The following is an 18,008-nucleotide window of genomic DNA, read 5'->3' as shown; positions in this document are numbered from 1 at the left end:
GGACCCATTTGTCCTTTCTATCAACTCCATTGTCCCATGAGTAATTTGAATATGCCCTTCCTAAAGGGAATCAGGGAGCATCACATTTATCCCATTCCTCCTATTCCAAAGTTATTGTTAGTCACCAATGATGCAAATTGTATCATAGAATCATAGAATATCAGAGTTGGAAGGGACCTCTGGAGGTCATCTAGTCCAACCCCCTGCCCAGAGCAGGACCAATCCCCAACTAAATTATCCCAGCCAGGGCTTTGTCAAGCCTGACCTTAAAAACTTCTAAGTAAGGGGATTCCACCACCTCCCTAGGTAACGCATTCCAGTGTTTCACCACCCTCCTAGTAAAAAGGTTTTTCCTAATATCCAACCTAAATCTTCCCCACTGCAACTTGAGACCATTACTCCTTGTCCTGTCATCTGCTATCACTGAGAATAGTCTAGATCCATCCTCTTTGGATCCACCTTTCAGGTAGTTAAAAGCAGCTATCAAATCCCCCCTCATTCTTCTCTTCCGCAGACTAAACAATCCCAGTTCCCTCAGCCTCTCCTCATAAGTCTTGTGTTCCAGACCCCTAATCATTTTTGTTGACCTTCACTGGACTCTCTCCAATTTTTCCACATCCTTCTTGTAGTGGGGGGCCCAAAACTGGAGACAGTACTCCAGATGAGGCCTCACCAATGTCAAATAGAGGGGAATGATCACATCCCTCGATCTGCTGGCAATGCCCCTACTTATACACCCCAAAATGCCTTTGGCCTTCTTGGCAACAAAGGCACACTGTAGACTCATATCCAGCTTCTCATCCACTGTAACCCCGAGGTCCTTCTCTGCAGAACAGCTGCCTAGCCATTCGGTCCCTAGTCTGTAGCAGTGCATTGGATTCTTCCGTCCTAAGTGCAGGACTCTGCACTTATCCTTGTTGAACCTCATCAGATTTCTTTTGGCCCAATCCTCCAATTTGTCTAGGGCCCTCTGTATCCTATCCCTACCCTCCAGCATATCTACCACTCCTCCCAGTTTAGTGTCATCCGCAAACTTGCTGAGGGTGCAATCCACACCATCCTCCAGATCATTAATGAAGATATTGAACAAAACCGGCCCCAGGACCAACCCTTGGGGCACTCCGCTAGATACCGGCTGCCAACTAGACATGGAGCCATTGATCACTACCCGTTGAGCCCGACAATCTAGCCAACTTTCTACCCACCTTGTAGTGCATCCATCCAGCCCATACTTCTTTAAATTGCTGACAAGAATACTGTGGGAGACCGTGTCAAAAGCTTTGCTAAAGTCAAGGAATAACACGTCCACTGCTTTCCCTTCATCCACAGAACCAGTTATCTCATCATAGAAGGCAATTAGATTAGTCAGGCATGACTTGCCCTTGGTGAATCCATGCTGACTGTTCCTGATCACTTTCCTATCCTTTAAGTGCTTCAGAACTGATTCCTTGAGGACCTGCTCCATGATTTTTCTGGGGACTGAGGTGAGGCTGATTGGCCTGTGTTAGGATATAGATATTCAGGCCTGTCTGCAAAGGCCTGTACTTTAAGAATTTAGGTGTATTCTTATCACTTCGCTAGTTCTAGAGGTATAAAAGAAAGAATCAAAATCACTGTCTGCTGGTGTAAGGGCCTTCTCTTACTATCACAGTCTGAGGCCCTGTTCTTAGGCTAAGGCCTTTGGCTAAGCAGCAGAGGCAGCCATAAGCTAGGAAGCGAACAGTCACATCCTCACATTCCAAACTAGTCACATTGAAATAAGGTGCTATTGGGCTGTTAGGCACTGTCAGGACAGGATTGTATTCCTATCACCTCCAGAGAAAGGGAAGTGCCTAGAAAATGTAAAAGGAAACTTAGTTTGATAGCATCCTGTCTGGCAAGAACTCACTTATCAATAGCTGGGATGTGAAATCCTCACTTCTGTATTGTTTTGTCATTATAGTTCCCACTTTGCTATTGTTTGTCTGTATAATCTCTCTGGTTCTGTGATTGTTCCTGTCTGCTGTATAATTAATTTTGCTGGGTGTAAACTAATTAAGATGGTGGGATATAATTGGTTTCATAATCATGTTATTTTCATAAATATGTTAGGATTGGTTGGTTAAATTTCAGGAAAATGATTGGTTAAGGTATAGCTAAGCAGAACTCAAGTTGTATTATATAATCTGTAGTCAGTGAGGAAGTGAGTGAGTGTGGGTGGGAAGGTGGGTGGGGGAGGGAGATGGGAACAGGGAATGGGGGTAAGAAAATTGGAATCATGTTTTGCTAAAGGGGGAAATGGGAACAGGGAATGGGAGTAAGGAAGTTGGAATCATGTTTGGCTAAGGGTAGGAATGGGAACAGGGACATAGGTGTAAGGCTCTGTGGTGTCAGAGCTGGGAAGGAGGATACTAAGGAAGGAAACTGGAATCATGCTTGCTGGAAGTTCACCCCAATAAACATCGAATTGTTTGCACCTTTGGACTTCGGGTATTGTTGCTCTCTGTTCATGCGAGAAGGACCAGGGAAGTAAGTGGGTGAAGGAATAAGCCCCCTAACAGCCTGTAGTTCCCAGGATCCTCCTTCTTCCCTTTTTTAAAGATGGGCACTACATTAGCCTTTTTCCAGTCGTCCAGGACTTCCCCCGATCGCCATGAGTTTTCAAAGATAATGGCCAATGGCTCTGCAATCACATCTGCCAATTCCTTTAGCACTCTCGGATGCAACGCATCCGGCCCCATGGACTTGTGCACGTCCAGCTTTTCTAAATAGTCCTGAACCACTTCTACCTTCACAGAGGGCTAGCCACCTCCTCCCCATGCTGTGCTGCCCAGTGCAGTAGTCTGGAAGCTGACCTTGTTCGTGAAGACAGAGGCAAAAAAAGCATTGAGTACATTAGCTTTTTCCACATCCTCTGTCACTAGGTTGCCTCCCTCATTCAGTAAGGGGCCCACACTTTCCTTGGCTTTCTTCTTGTTGCCAACATACCTAAAGAAACCCTTCTTGTTACTCTTAACATCTCTTGCGAGCTGCAACTCCAGGTATGATTTAGCCTTCCTGATTTCACTCCTACATGCCTGAGCAATATTTTTATACTCATCCCTGGTCATTTGTCCAATCTTCCACTTCTTGTAAGCCTCTTTTTTGTGTTTAAGATCAGCAAGGATTTCACTCTTAAGCCAAGCTGGTCGCCTGCCATATTTACTATTCTTTCTACACATCGGGATGGTTTGTCCCTGTAACCACAATAAGGATTCTTTAAAATACAGCCAGCTCTCCTGGACTCCTTTCCCCCTCGTGTTATTCTCCCAGGGGATCCTGCCCATCAGTTCCCTGAGGGAGTCAAAGTCTGCTTTTCTGAAGTCCCAGGTCCGTATTCTGCTGCTTTCCTTTCTTCCTTGTGTCAGGATCCTGAACTCAACCATCTCATGGTCAGTGCCTCCCAGGTTCCCATCCACTTTTGCTTCCCCTACTAATTCTTCCCGGTTTGTGAGCAGCAGGTCAAGAAGAGCTCCGCCCCTGGTTGGTTCCTCCAGCACTTGCACCAGGAAATTGTCCCCTACAGTTTCCAAAAACTTCCTGGATTGTCTGTGCACCGTTGTATTGCTCTCCCAGCAGATATCAGGATGATTGAAGTCGCCCATGAGAACCAGGGCGTGCGATCTAGTAGCTTCTGCTACTTGCCGGAAGAAAGCCTCGTCCACCTCATCCCTGTGGTCCGGTAGTCTATAGCAGACTCCCACCATGACATCACCCTTGTTGCTCACACTTCTAAACTTAATCCAGAGACTCTCAGGTTTTTCAGCAGTTTCATGCTTGAGCTCTGGGCAGTCATACTGCTCCCTTACATACAGTGCGACTCCCCCACCTTTTCTGGCCTCCTTTTCCTTCCTGAACAGTTCATACCCATCCATGACAGTACTCCAATCATGTGAGTTATCCCACCAAGTCTGTTATTCATAGATTCATAGATTCATAGATATTTAGGCCAGAAGGGACCATTATGATCATCTAGTCTGACCTCCTGCACAATGCAGGCCACAGAATTTCACCCACCACTCCTAAAAAAGACCTCACACCTATATCTGTGCTATTGAAGTCCTCAAATTGTAGTTTGAAGACCTCAAGGAGCAGAGAATCCTCCAGCAAGTGACCCGTGCCCCATGCTACAGAGGAAGGCGAAAAACCTCCAGGGCCTTCCAATCTGCCCTGGAGGAAAATTCCTTCCCGACCCCAAATATGGCGATCAGCTAAACCCTGAGCATATGGGCAAGATTCATCAGCCAGATACTACAGAAAATTCTTTCCCGGGTAACTTGGATCTTACCCCATCTAAAAACCCATCACAGGCCATTGGGCCTATTTACCATGAATATTTAATTACCAAAACCATGTTCCAGTCACATCGTAATTTCCTGACTTTGCCAGGACCTCAGTGCCAGTTGTTCTCACGTTGATCTGGGTTGTGCTGAAAAGCCGTTATATTGGGAACTTTTAAAATTATATTTAAATGAAGAGGAGCAGGGTAAGGAAAAAAAGTGTCATTTGAACCTCTGTGAAGCTGTGAGGAGACGGGGTGTCTCAGAGATTCGCTCCTTCCCCATCACTCCAGAACTGTTAATTTCTGCATGGCTCAAACAGGAGGTATCTTCATCACATTCTATCCCTCCACTTTTCAAAGTGTCATGTGATGAAGTGTTCTCAGCTGTCTGTGCTTGGAGATGATGTTTTACTTCTTTAATCCTATATCAGAGTCACTATGACCGGAGATGAAAGTGTCAAAGACCTGGAAGGGGAATTCAAATGGATCCCAAACACAGTGTGATCATTTGGAGTTTAAATCCCAGGTTCCATCTATTGGTAAAGCCACTTCAGGCAAGGTGGCTGTTTTTTCCCCCATTATGGGGATGTTAGGATACTAAAAATTTTGTAAATAACATAACTTACCATTGAGACAGTGCTGAGTGAAGCAGGTTTGAATGGATCAGAGGAGAATGTGATGAGAGAATCTCTTGTCCTGATTCTGAATAATCAGATGTAACCTGCTCTGGAATTTCACTTGACATTTTCATTGTCATGTATTCTTTCTCTCTGTGATGTGGATTTTTCTTTCCTAAGGCTGTTTGGCCACCCAGTTGGATATTAGTTCAGTTTGATAGGATGTAGCTCAGATTCATAGGAGAATTTAAGACAAACGACCATTTGCTAAAGTCATCATTTCTCACTTCAGCTTTGCTTTTTCCCCATCCCTCCATGATGACATGGAGACAGTTCAAGTGCAGTTCGGTCAACAGGACAGAACTCTCCAATTTACTGACATGCTAACAAAGTAACAGCCGTGATTTAAAATCTCCACTCGGAAATGGTGAACAACAGCAGAACCCCAACTAATTGAAGGACGTGCATATGGTCACAGTGTAGTTCAATTGTTGAAGTCAATTGAAGATGATCTGGGGAGAGAATTCCATGGTAAGTGATTTTGAACTAGGCAAAATGCCCATATGTTTCGTTCCCAAAGCATTTGTAACCCAGGCTCCACAGAAGATCTCTCATAGCTAATCCTATGGTATGGGAGATGCTGCCCTTTATGACGCAGATGTTGTAGAAACAGAAGTGGGGGGTTTGTTGAATATCCTTTGTAGGTGCTAAAAATGTGTATAAAATGAAATCAGTGTGGGAAATCTAATAGCTGCAGAAAAATAGCTGTTTTTAATAGAAACTGCAGCTCTGATAACTAACAGAGATTCTGATCCAGGCCTGTATCCAGTTCCTTGCCCAGTTTTTCTTTAATTTGGTGGCACAGTTCCAGGCATGTTTCGGGAAGCCATTCCTCACTAACACTGCTGAGATTTGGAGTAGTTTTGTAAAGGATTCTACTTCAGAGAAGTGTAAATTTACCCTAACAAAGGCCAAGGATTTGGAAAGAACTGGGGTTGAAAGAATCCACACCAGTTCTTGGTTTCCATCCCAGTAAAGGAAGCGATGGTGACCAATGACCCAAGGAAAATTGTCTGTACAACTCCACTTACTAGTTCAGTGTCACTGATTACCGTTCCAAAGGATGCCAGGGTTAGACTGAGAACAATCATCCTTCATTGTTTGGATCCAAAGAGAGAGTGCTTCATAGGACATTCCTTCCCCGTGGATCCCAAACTGGCTGCCTGAGTGGGTAACAAGGACTTTCAGGCTGTAGAAATGATGGAAACCAATGAGGCAATGATCATGTCAGGCTCCAATTTCAGAGTTCCGGATACTCGCATGCTGAGTCCTGATTCTCTGGTTTTGTGTCTGACGCAACGGCTACACAATAAAGCTGATGTTGGCGCAGCTGCACCGATTTGTAGCTGTGCTGGTCTAGCATTGTTATTACAGATGCTCTCTGCCAAGGAGAGAGATCTTTCCCGTCGGACTTGATTAGTCCAGGCCCCGCAAGCGGCGGTGGCTGTGTTGGCAGGAGAAGCTCTCCCGCTGACGTAGCGCTATCTACACAAGGGGCTAGGGCTGTGTAACTACGTAGCTGAGCGGTGTGGATTTTTCACACCCCTGAGCAAAACAGGAATACTGATAAATGTCTTTAGTGTAGAACAGACCTTAGTTTTCTCTTGTGTTTTATGCATTTACATCACTTCTCCTCTACCTCCTCCTACTTTGAAAGATTAAAAAGTGTGAAAAGAGAGGTATTTTTCCTCATGATGCAAACATTCCCACCTAGGAGACCCCTTCCACCAATGCACATGGCAGAAGAACCAGACATATATGAACTCACAGAAGTGGTTCGGACCTACGTTGGGACAAACCACAACTTGAGCCAAGTTCAGTTGTTGGCAATGGGGATTAAAAGAAAACTAACATATATGAGAAGAATTTGTGATCTTTGAATATGTTGTTGTTACCAATGAAAATGAAATTAGAATCATAGAATCATAGAATATAAGGGTTGGAAGGGACCCCAGAAGGTCATCTAGTCCAACCCCCTGCTCAAAGCAGGACCAATTCCCAGTTAAATCATCCCAGCCAGGGCTTTGTCAAGCCTGACCTTAAAAACCTCTAAGGAAGGAGATTCTACCACCTCCCTAGGTAACGCATTCCAGTGTTTCACCACCCTCATAGTGAAAAAGTTTTTCCTAATATCCAATCTAAACCTCCCCCACTGCAGCTTGAGACCATTACTCCTCGTTCTGTCATCTGATACCATTGAGAACAGTCTAGAGCCATCCTCTTTGGAACCCCCTTTCAGGTAGTTGAAAACAGCTATCAAATCCCCCCTCATTCTTCTCTTCTGCAGGCTAAACAATCCCAGCTCCCTCAGCCTCTCCTCATAACTCATGTGTTCCAGACCCCTAATCATTTTTGTTGCCCTTCGCTGGACTCTCTCCAATTTATCCACATCCTTCTTGAAGTGTGGGGCCCAAAACTGGACACAGTACTCCAGATGAGGCCTCACCAATGTCGAATAGAGGGGAACGATCACGTCCCTCGATCTGCTCGCTATGCCCCTACTTATACATCCCAAAATGCCATTGGCCTTCTTGGCAACAAGGGCACACTGCTGACTCATATCCAGCTTCTCGTCCACTGTCACCCCTAGGTCCTTTTCCGCAGAACTGCTGCCTAGCCATTCGGTCCCTAGTCTGTAGCTGTGCATTGGGTTCTTCCGTCCTAAGTGCAGGACCCTGCACTTATCCTTATTGAACCTCATCAGATTTCTTTTGGCCCAATCCTCCAATTTGTCTAGGTCCTTCTGTATCCTATCCCTCCCCTCCAGCGTATCTACCACTCCTCGCAGTTTAGTATCATCCGCAAATTTGCTGAGAGTGCAATCCACACCATCCTCCAGATCATTTATGAAGATATTGAACAAAACCGGCCCCAGGACCGACCCTTGGGGCACTCCACTTGATACCGGCTGCCAACTAGACATGGAGCCATTGATCACTACCCGTTGAGCCCGACAATCTAGCCAGCTTTCTACCCACCTTGTAGTGCATTCATCCAGCCCATACTTCCTTAACTTGCTGACAAGAATACTGTGGGAGACCGTGTCAAAAGCTTTGCTAAAGTCAAGAAACAATACATCCACTGCTTTCCCTTCATCCACAGAACCAGTAATCTCATCATAGAAGGCGATTAGATTAGTCAGGCATGACCTTCCCTTGGTGAATCCATGCTGGCTGTTCCTGATCACTTTCCTCTCATGCAAGTGCTTCAGGATTGATTCTTTGAGGACCTGCTCCATGATTTTTCCAGGGACTGAAGTGAGGCTGACTGGCCTGTAGTTCCGAGGATCCTCCTTCTTCCCTTTTTTAAAGATTGGCACTACATTAGCCTTTTTCCAGTCATCCGGGACTTCCCCGGTTCGCCACGAGTTTTCAAAGATAATGGCCAATGGCTCTGCAATCACAGCCGCCAGTTCCTTCAGCACTCTCGGATGCAGCTCGTCCGGCCCCATGGACTTGTGCACGTCCAGCTTTTCTAAAAAGTCCCTAACCACCTCTATCTCCACAGAGGGCTGGCCATCTCTTCCCCATTTTGTGATGCCCAGCGTAGCAGTCTGGGAGCTGACCTTGTTAGTGAAAACAGAGGCAAAAAAAGCATTGAGTACATTAGCTTTTTCCACATCCTCTGTCACTAGTTTGCCTCCCTCATTCAGTAAGGGGCCCACACATTCCTTGGCTTTCTTCTTGTTGCCAATATACCTGAAGAAACCCTTCTTGTTACTCTTGACATCTCTGGCTAGCTGCAGCTCCAGGTGCGATTTGGCCCTCCTGATAACATTCCTACATGCCCTAGCAATATTTTTATACTCTTCCCTGGTCATATGTCCAACCTTCCACTTCTTGTAAGCTTCTTTTTTATGTTTAAGATCCGCTAAGATTTCACCATTAAGCCAAGCTGGTCGCCTGCCATATTTACTATTCTTTCGACTCATCGGGATGGTTTGTCCCTGTAACCTCAACAGGGATTCCTTGAAATACAGCCAGCTCTCCTGGACTCCTTTCCCCTTCAAGTTAGTCCCCCAGGGGATCCTGGCCATCCGTTCCCTGAGGGAGTCGAAGTCTGCTTTCCTGAAGTCCAGGGTCCGTATCGTGCTGCTTACCTTTCTTTCCTGTGTCAGGAAGAAATTATAGCTGAAGTTATTGGCTAAAGAGTAAGAGACTAATTGTGTGATAATCTGAATTATTTTGGAAAACTGAAAGTTGTCTTGTTTTTTGTTTTGTCAAACAGGAAATGATGGCTAATCTTGAAAAGTTACTTTGATTTAATTTACCCCCTGTAGTGTAAGGAGTTCTGGTAGAAAATCTCACTCCAAAGGTTGGGGTGGGAGAATGTGTGTGAGAAATAGTGTATAAGAGAATATTGGCCCAGTATAGATTTTAATTTTTTGTATTTCAAATAGAACTTATTTTGCTTAGCTTCAAAGTCAATTTCTATTAAAAGGAAAATTACTTGAGGAGACAAGTTGTATAACTTTTTACCCACTTAGACTGTAGGGTCACTGACTTCCCCACTTCTCTAATTTTCAAAGGAAAGGCATGACATCTGTCACAGGATGTGTCCAGCAGCTAGGAAAGCTGCAATCGTCAACCGTCCATATCAAGGAAAAGGGTGAAGTCCATTGCCTTTCAGGTCAAAAAGCCATCTAAAGGCTGGTCTATGCTGAAAAGCTATGTTGACATAGCCACATCTCTCGGGTGTGTGAAAAATCCACTCCACTGAGAGAAGTAGTTACTGTGAGCTGAGCCCCAGTGTAGACGGTGTTATGTTGTCAGAAGAATACTTCCAGTGTTTGAAGTGTAGACAGAGCCTTAGACAGATTGATCCCCTATGGGAAGCAAGTCATGACATCAATTCCGATCTTGACCTTTCTTTCTGTATGTGAGAAAGCTACTAGCATGGAGGCTGAGCCAGCTGTCCAGTCGCCTGGTTCATCAACTGTAGCTACAGCTCTTAGTACCTATCCATCCAAAGACTGAGAGAAATGGAGTGTTCCAACCGTTATCATTTTAGTATCTTATTGTGCTGGCCTTTCTATTATATCAGGGTGTGACTGTATATCTCAGTATAGCTCATGCATGTGTGACAAAAGCTCATTGGTGCCAATTGCCAAATGGGTCACTGTTGTTCACAAGCAACTTCTGTATCAGACCTGAGAAACTTGCCGCACCTAATACACTGATTTTATGATATTTATCCAGGAAGCATAGCAGTGAGATCTCTAATGAAAACTTGTAAATTATTGTTACTCGTAATCACTGCAAGAGGTGTGTACGAGTCATACTGAAGGAGTAATGTAAGTACATGGAAAGTTATGCCCATATGGTATCGTCATGAAAGTGAGTCACCCCAATCATAGGTCTTGGTGGGAATGGCCCATCCAGTGGGAGGGAATTGTCACCCCCTGCCTTGCTAGCTAGTTATGCAATGTATTGCTCCATTGTCAACCTTTGCACCAACCCAGAAAAGCCAACGGAAAACCATCAAAGATAAACTATAGACATCGAAACCCTGTGGAAGTGACAAGGACAATATGACAATGAGGAGATCGTCCTTTCTGTGAATGAAGACAAAAAACTGATTCAGTTTATAAAAGCGGGGAGAAAAATACTCTGGGTCCATTCACCAAGGAGATCCCTGACGACCAGTGGTGCTTCATGAAAGGCAAGGCCCTGGCTCCTAGGGACTAGCAATCACTGCAATAGACTGAAATGTGAGGTGAGACTCTACTTAGCTAGGAAAGGTAACTATTAAATAGTGTAGGTTGCATTTTGTTGTTTTGTTTTGTTTGTAACTGTTTCCATCACTTACATTTGTTTCTGTTTAAATCTTTATTCCTTGCTGAATAAATTTCCGTTTGTTCAATAACTGTGCTGTGTGTGATGCAGGAGCAGTGGTCTACAGTAAAACTGGTAACCTAGGATGTACCATTGCTTCGGGCAGAGAGGATCTGGGATTTCTCTGAGTATCTGGTGATTGGGCCTGGACCCCCGAGGGGGGCACACTGAAGGAACTCAGGGGTTAGGGTGCCTCTATTGTCAACTGGCAGGGCTGCTGTAGCTCAGAGGAGGGTGCTTGAGTGGCTGACAGGCTGGGTGAGTTCGGTCGTGAAAATCCAGCTGCCAAAGGCAAAAGTCCCTCTTACTAGTGGCAGGTGGCAACAAGGAGGCTCACAGCCTTCAGCACCCTGAGAAGGGTCACAATGTGCATCTATTTTGATCCACCTGTCAAATCCACACAGGGAAAGCACCCTATAGAATAGTTCCCTGACTCAAAATAGCCCTAAAACTCCTCCCTATGAAATCATGGAACATGTGCTTTTCCCTCTGTGAAAGCACATAAAGAATCCAAGCACTGGAGGGTAGGGATTGGGTCCAGAGTGACCTAGACAAATTGGAGCATTGGGCCAAAAGAAATCTGATGAGGTTCACCAAGGACAAGTGCAGAGTCTTGCACTTAGGATGGAAGAATCCCATGCACCGCTACAGGCTGGGGACTGACTGGCTAAGCAGCAGTTCTGCAGAAAAGGACCTGGGGATTACAGTGGATGAGAAGCTGGATATGAGTCAACAGTGTGCCCTTGTTGCCAAGAAGGCTAATGGCATATTGGGCTGCATTAGGAGTGATGCCAGCAGATCTAGGGAAGTGATTATTCCCCTCTATTTGGCATTGGTGAGGCCACACCTGGAGTACTGCGTCCAGTTTTGGGCCCCCCATTACAGAAAGGATGTGGACAAATTGGAGAGAGTCCAGCAGAGGGCAACAAAAATGATTAGGGGGCTGGGGCACATGACTTACGAGGAGAGGCTGAGGGAACTGGGCTTATTTAGTCTGCAGAAGAGAAGAATGAGGGTGGATTTGATAGCAGCCTTCAACTACCTGAAGGGGGGTTCCAAAGAGGATGGAGCTCAGCTGTTCTCAGTGGTAGCAGATGACAGAACAAGGAGCAATGGTCTTAAGTTGCAATGGGGGAGGTCTAGGTTGGATATTAAGAAAAACTATTTCACTGGGAGGGTGGTGAAGCACTGGAATGGGCTCCCTAGGGAGGTGGTGGAATCTCCATCCTTAGAGGTTTTTAAGGCTCTGTTTGATAAAGCCCTGGCTGGGATGATTTAGTTGGGGTTGGTCCTGCTTTGAGCAGGGGGTTGGACTTGATGACCTCCTGAGTAGGTGCAAGTGGTCCCTAAATGTTTCTTTGTGTGCACATCTGTACAGATGCTGGGAATGGGTGACAGGGGATGGATCACTTGATGGTTACCTGTTCGATTCATTCCATCTGAAGCACCTGGCATTGGCCACTGTTGGAAGACAGGACATTGGGCTAGATGGACCATTGGTCTGACCCAGGATGGCTGTTATGTTTTATGTACAGGAATGAGGGACTTACAAAGCAGAAATGGGGGGAAGAGTATCTAAATTTAAATCAGTTTTAGAGAGAAATGTGTTCAAACACACTGAGACTCAAAATATAGAAGAAATAACAAGTGATCCCCAGCTCCTTCCCCCAAGTTCCTCTCTGTGGATTAGCTGCCAACAGCTGCAGCTGCTGCTCTTAGGGGAGCGGTATAAGCTATCTGCCTGTGGGTGCAGCCCACCAGCTGGTTCTCCTGGGACAGATGGTAAGTTGCTGGGCAGGGATGCTGCACCAGCTGGGGTCTGAAATATGAACAGGGATCTAAGGACTCTACAGTGGCCTCCAGTGAGGGTCAAGGATGCTGAGGCAGTGGAAACTCAGCATCACAGTCATCAAGATTCAAAGCCGCTTTGAGATGGAAAGGAGGGGGAGGACTTGTGTTCTCTGTGGAAAGGGTCTCCAGGAACTGGTATTTCCAGCTGCATTAAAGAGTCATAAAAGAGAAGGAAGAGTTAATGTCTTAGAAAAGTCTGTGTGTGTGTGTGAGTGTGTGTGTGTGTTAGATGGGTAGGAGGGTTTCCAGAAATCAGTTTGCTCCAGTCTCTTTTTTCTGGGATTTCCCTTAGAAAAAGATGAAGCAGGGAGCAGACTGTCTGCCCTCTCTGAGGCTCAAACTCAGGACCTTCAGATTATAAGACTGACACACTGCCAACTGCACTAAGAAGTCTATGAAAGGCTTTTGGCTAAGTGCATGTAGGACCCTCCTACACCAGTGATGAGCAGGGAAGGAGCCAGGGGAGTGCTGGAAGAAGCAAGGAGATCTGGTGCCCAGACACCTTTCCTGGCAGCTTTCTCAGCAACAAACAAACCAACTCCCCCTGCCACTGAACAATCCACCTGGGACTAAGAGCAGCACTGGGGGGCTTTCTCCTTGCCACTTCTGCTGGCATTGGCAGGCATCCTGGAATCCTTTCTAGAAGAGAATTGAGAACTGAGTTGGGAAAACCAGTTTGAAAACAGGAAGCCCAGGTTTACACTCATTTATTTATAATATTAAATAATCCTTTGATTCTAGTGTCACAATCACTACAATTGCTTCAGCCTGACAATTTCCCAAAGGGAAAACTTAACTTCTCTCTAAAGAGAGTTGAGAGAAAACACTTTTCAGGGGCCAAGAGAGACAACGCAGGTGAGGGTAAGAGTTTGTAGTGGACCAACCTCTGCTGGTGAAAGAGAAAAGCTTTGGAGCTAACCCAGAACACTTCTTCAGTTCTGTGTAGCCTGAAAGGTTGTCTCTTCCATAAACAGCAGTTAGAACATAAGAGTGGCCATACTGGATCAGACTAGTTCATCTAGCCCACTATCCTGTTTTCCAATGGTGACCAATGCCAGGCACCCCAGAGGGAATAAAAAGAACAGGTAATCAGCAAGTGATCCATCCCCAGTTGCCCATTACCAACTTCTGGCAAACCGAGGCTAGGGACACCATCGCTGCCCATCCTGGCTAATAGCTATCGATGGACCTCTCCTCCATGCACTTCTCTAGTTCTTTTTTGAACTCTGTTCTAGACTTGGCCTTCACAACATTCTCTGGCAGAGAGTTCCCCAGGTTAACTGCATTGTGTGAGCACCCATGGCCCTCTGTGGAGCTGCCCTTCTCCTTCCCGTTCTATGATCTCATCTTTCATTCACTCCAGCATTTTTTCTTTTCATCATCAGTGTTAGGGGGATTATCCCTTCACCCACTTACTTCCCTGGTCCTTCACAGAATCATAGAATCATAGAATATCAGGGTTGGAAGGGACCTCAGGAGGTCATCTAGTCCAACCCCCTGCTCAAAGCAGGACCGATCCCCAATTAAATCATCCCAGCCAGGGCTTTGTCAAGCCTGACCTTAAAAACTTCTAAGGAAGGAGATTCCACCACCTCCCTAGGTAACGCATTCCAGTGTTTCACCATTCTCCGAGTGAAAAAGTTTTTCCTAATATCCAACCTTAATCTCCCCCACTGCAACTTGAGACCATTACTTCTTGTCCTGTCATCTTCTACCACTGAGAATAGTCTAGATCCATCCTCTTTGGAACCCCCTTTCAGGTAGTTGAAAGCAGCTATCAAATCCCTCCTCATTCTTCTCTTCCGTAGACTAAACAATCCCAGTTCCCTCAGCCTCTCCTCATAAGTCATGTGTTCCAGTCCCCTAATTATTTTTGTTGCCCTCCGCTGGACTATCTCCAATTTATCCACATCCTTCTTGTAGGGGCCCAAAACTGGACACAGTACTCCAGATGAGGCCTCACCAATGTTCAATAGAGGGGAATGATCATGTCCCTCGATCTGCTCGCTATGCCCATACTTATACATCCCAAAATGCCATTGGCCTTCTTGGCAACAAGGGCACACTGCTGACTCATATCCAGCTTCTCGTGCACTGTAACCCCTAGGTCCTTCTCTGCAGAACTGCTGCCGAGCCATTGGGTCCCTACTCTGTAGCGGTGCATTGGATTCTTCCGTCCTAAGTGCAGGACTCTGCACTTGTCCTTGTTGAACCTCATCAGATTTCTTTTGGCCCAATCCTCCAATTTGTCTAGGGCCCTCTGTATCCTATCCCTACCCTCCAGCGTATCTACCTCTCCTCCCAGTTTAGTATCATCCGCAAATTTGCTGAGAGTGCAATCCACACCATCCTCCAGATCATTTATGAAGATATTGAACAAAACCGGCCCTAGGACCGACCCTTGGGGCACTCCGCTAGATACCGGCTGCCAACTAGACATGGAGCCATTGATCACTACCCGTTGAGCCCGACAATCTAGCCAACGTTCTACCCACCTTGTTGTGCATTCATCCAGCCCATATTCCTTAACTTGCTGACAAGAATACTGTGGGAGACCGTGTCAAAAGCTTTGCTAAAGTCGAGGAATAACACGTTCACTGCTTTCCCTTCATCCACAGAACCAGTTATCTCATCATAGAAGGCAATTAGATTAGTCAGGCATGACTTTCCCTTGGTGAATCCATGCTGACTGTTCCTGATCACTTTCCTCTCCTCTAAGTGCTTCAGAATTGATTCCTTGAGGACCTGCTCCATGATTTTTCCGGGGACTGAGGTGAGGCTGACCAGCCTGTAGTTCTCAGGATCCTCCTTCTTCCCTTTTTTAAAGATGGGCACTACATTAGCCTTTTTCAAATCTTCCGGGGCTTCCCCCGATCGCCATGAGTTTTCAAAGATAATGGCCAATGGCTCTGCAATCATATCCGCCAATTCCTTTAGCACTCTCGGATGCAACGCATCCGGCCCCATTGACTTGTGCACGTCCAGTTTTTTTAAATAGTCCCGAACCACTTCTTCCTTCATAGAGGGCTGGCCACCTCCTCCCCATGCTGTGGTGCCCAGTGCAGTAGTCTGGGAGCTGACCTTGTTCATGAAGACAGAGGCAAAAAAAGCATTGAGTACGTTAGCTTTTTCCACATCCTCTATCACTAGGTTGCCTCCCTCATTCAGTAAGGGGCCCACACTTTCCTTGGCTTTCTTCTTATTGCCAACACACCTGAAGAAACCCTTCTTGTTACTCTTAACATCCCTCGCTAGCTGCAACTCCAGGTGTGATTTAGCTTTCCTGATTCCATTCCTACATGCCCGAGGAATATTTATATACTCATCCCTGGTCATTTGTCCAATCTTCCTTTTCTTGTAAGCCTCTTTTTTGTGTTTAAGATCAGTAAGGATTTCACTCTTAAGCCAAGCTGGTCGCCTGCCATATTTACTATTCTTTCTACACATCGGGATGGTTTGTCCCTGTAACCACAATAAGGATTCTTTAAAATACAGCCAGCTCTCCTGGACTCCTTTCCCCCCCGTGTTATTCTCCCAGGGGATCCTGCCCATCAGTTCCCTGAGGGAGTCAAAGTCTGCTTTTCTGAAGTCCCAGGTCCGTATTCTGCTGCTCTCCTTTCTTCCTTGTGTCAGGATCCTTAACTCGACCATCTCACAGTCACTGCCTCCCAAGTTCCCATCCACTTTTGCTTCCCCTACTAATTCTTCCCGGTTTGTGAGCAGCAGGTCAAGAAGAGCTCTGCCCCTAGTCGGTTCCTCCAGCACTTGCACCAGGAAATTGTCCCCTACAGTTTCCAAAAACTTCCTGGATTGTCTGTGCACCGCTGTGTTGCTCTCCCAGCAGATATCAGGATGATTGAAGTCGCCCATGAGAACCAGGGCCTGCGATCTAGTAGCTTCTGCGACTTGCCGGAAGAAAGCCTCGTCCACCTCATCCCCCTGGTCCGGTGGTCTATAGCAGACTCCTACCACAACATCACCCTTGTTGCTCACACTTCTAAACTTAATCCAGAGACACTCAGGTTTTTCTGCAGTTTCATACTGGAGCTCTGAGCAGTCATAGTGCTCCCTTACATACAGTGCAACTCCCCCACCTTTTCTGGCCTGCCTGTCCTTCCTGAACAGTTTATACCCATCCATGACAGTACTCCAGTCATGCGAGTTATCCCACCAAGTCTGTTATTCCAGTCACATCATAATTCCCTGACTTTGCCAGGACCTCCAGTTCTCCCTGCTTGTTTCCCAGGCTTTGTGCATTTGTATATAGGCACTTGAGATAACCCGCTGATCTCCCTTTGTTCTCAGTATGAGGCAGGAGCCCTCCCCTCTTACACGCTCCTGCTCGTGCTTACTCCCGGTATCCTGCTTCCCCACTTACCTCAGGGCTTTGGTCTCCTTCCCCCGGTGAACCTAGTTTAAAGCCCTCCTCACTAGGTTAGCCAGCCTGCTAGCAAAGATGCTCTTCCCTCTCTCCGTTAGGTGGAGCCCGTCTCTGCCTAGCACTCCTCCTTCTTGGAACACCATCCCATGGTCAAAGAATCCAAAGCCTTCTCTCCGACACCACCTGCGTAGCCATTCATTGACTTCCACGATTCGACGGTCTCTACCCTGGCCTTTTCCTACCACGGGGAGGATGGACGAGAACACTACTTGCGCCTCAAACTCCTTTATTCTTCTTCCCAGAGCCACATAGTCTGCAGTGATCCGCTCAAGGTCATTCTTGGCAGTATCATTGGTGCCCACGTGGAGAAGCAGGAAGGGGTAGCGATCTGAGGGCTTGATGAGTCTCGGCAGTCTCTCCGTCACATCGCGAATCTTAGCCCCTGGCAAGCAGCAGACTTCTCTGTTTTCCCGGTCAGGGCGGCAGATAGATGATTCAATCCCCCTGAGGAGAGAGTCCCCGACCACCATCACCAGCCTCCTTCTCTTGGGAGTGGTGGTCGTGAAACCCCCAACCTTAGGACAGTGCATCTCATGCCTTTCAAATGGTGGAGTCTCCTTCTGCTTTCTCCCCCCAGACATATCATCTGGGCCACTCCCTGCAATGGTACCTGTGGAGAGAGCATGAAAACGGTTACTTACCTGTGTCCGCATTGCTGGTACATGGACGTTCCCCCTTCTTCTTCTGGAGGTCAAATGTTGCCAGATTTCTTCACCGTCCTCCTGTCCGTGCTGCTCAGCCTGCTCTGAATCTTCAGAACATTGTGCCTGTAGAAGTATATCCTGACGTCTGTCCAGGAAATCTTCAGTTTTTCTTATGCAACACAGGGTCGATACCTGTTGCTCCAGACCCTGAACCTTCTCTTCCAATATGGAGACCCGGTTGCACTTTGTACAGACAAAGTC

At 46.4% G+C, this 18,008-nt stretch overlaps 1 protein-coding gene across 1 annotated transcript in view; it reads left to right on the top strand.

Moving 5' to 3' along the window:
• Nucleotides 1–18,008, top strand: part of LOC125629724 (uncharacterized) — a 121,930-nt gene that overhangs the window by 18,479 nt on the left and 85,443 nt on the right. The gene's annotated exons all lie outside the window — the stretch shown is intronic.

Source organism: Caretta caretta, chromosome 28 (assembly GCF_965140235.1).
Source record: "Caretta caretta isolate rCarCar2 chromosome 28, rCarCar1.hap1, whole genome shotgun sequence".
In the NCBI taxonomy this organism is placed as follows: domain Eukaryota; kingdom Metazoa; phylum Chordata; order Testudines; family Cheloniidae; genus Caretta; species Caretta caretta.
The sequence above is the reverse complement of the archived record's forward strand: the minus strand, read 5'-3'. Positions and strand labels throughout refer to the sequence as shown.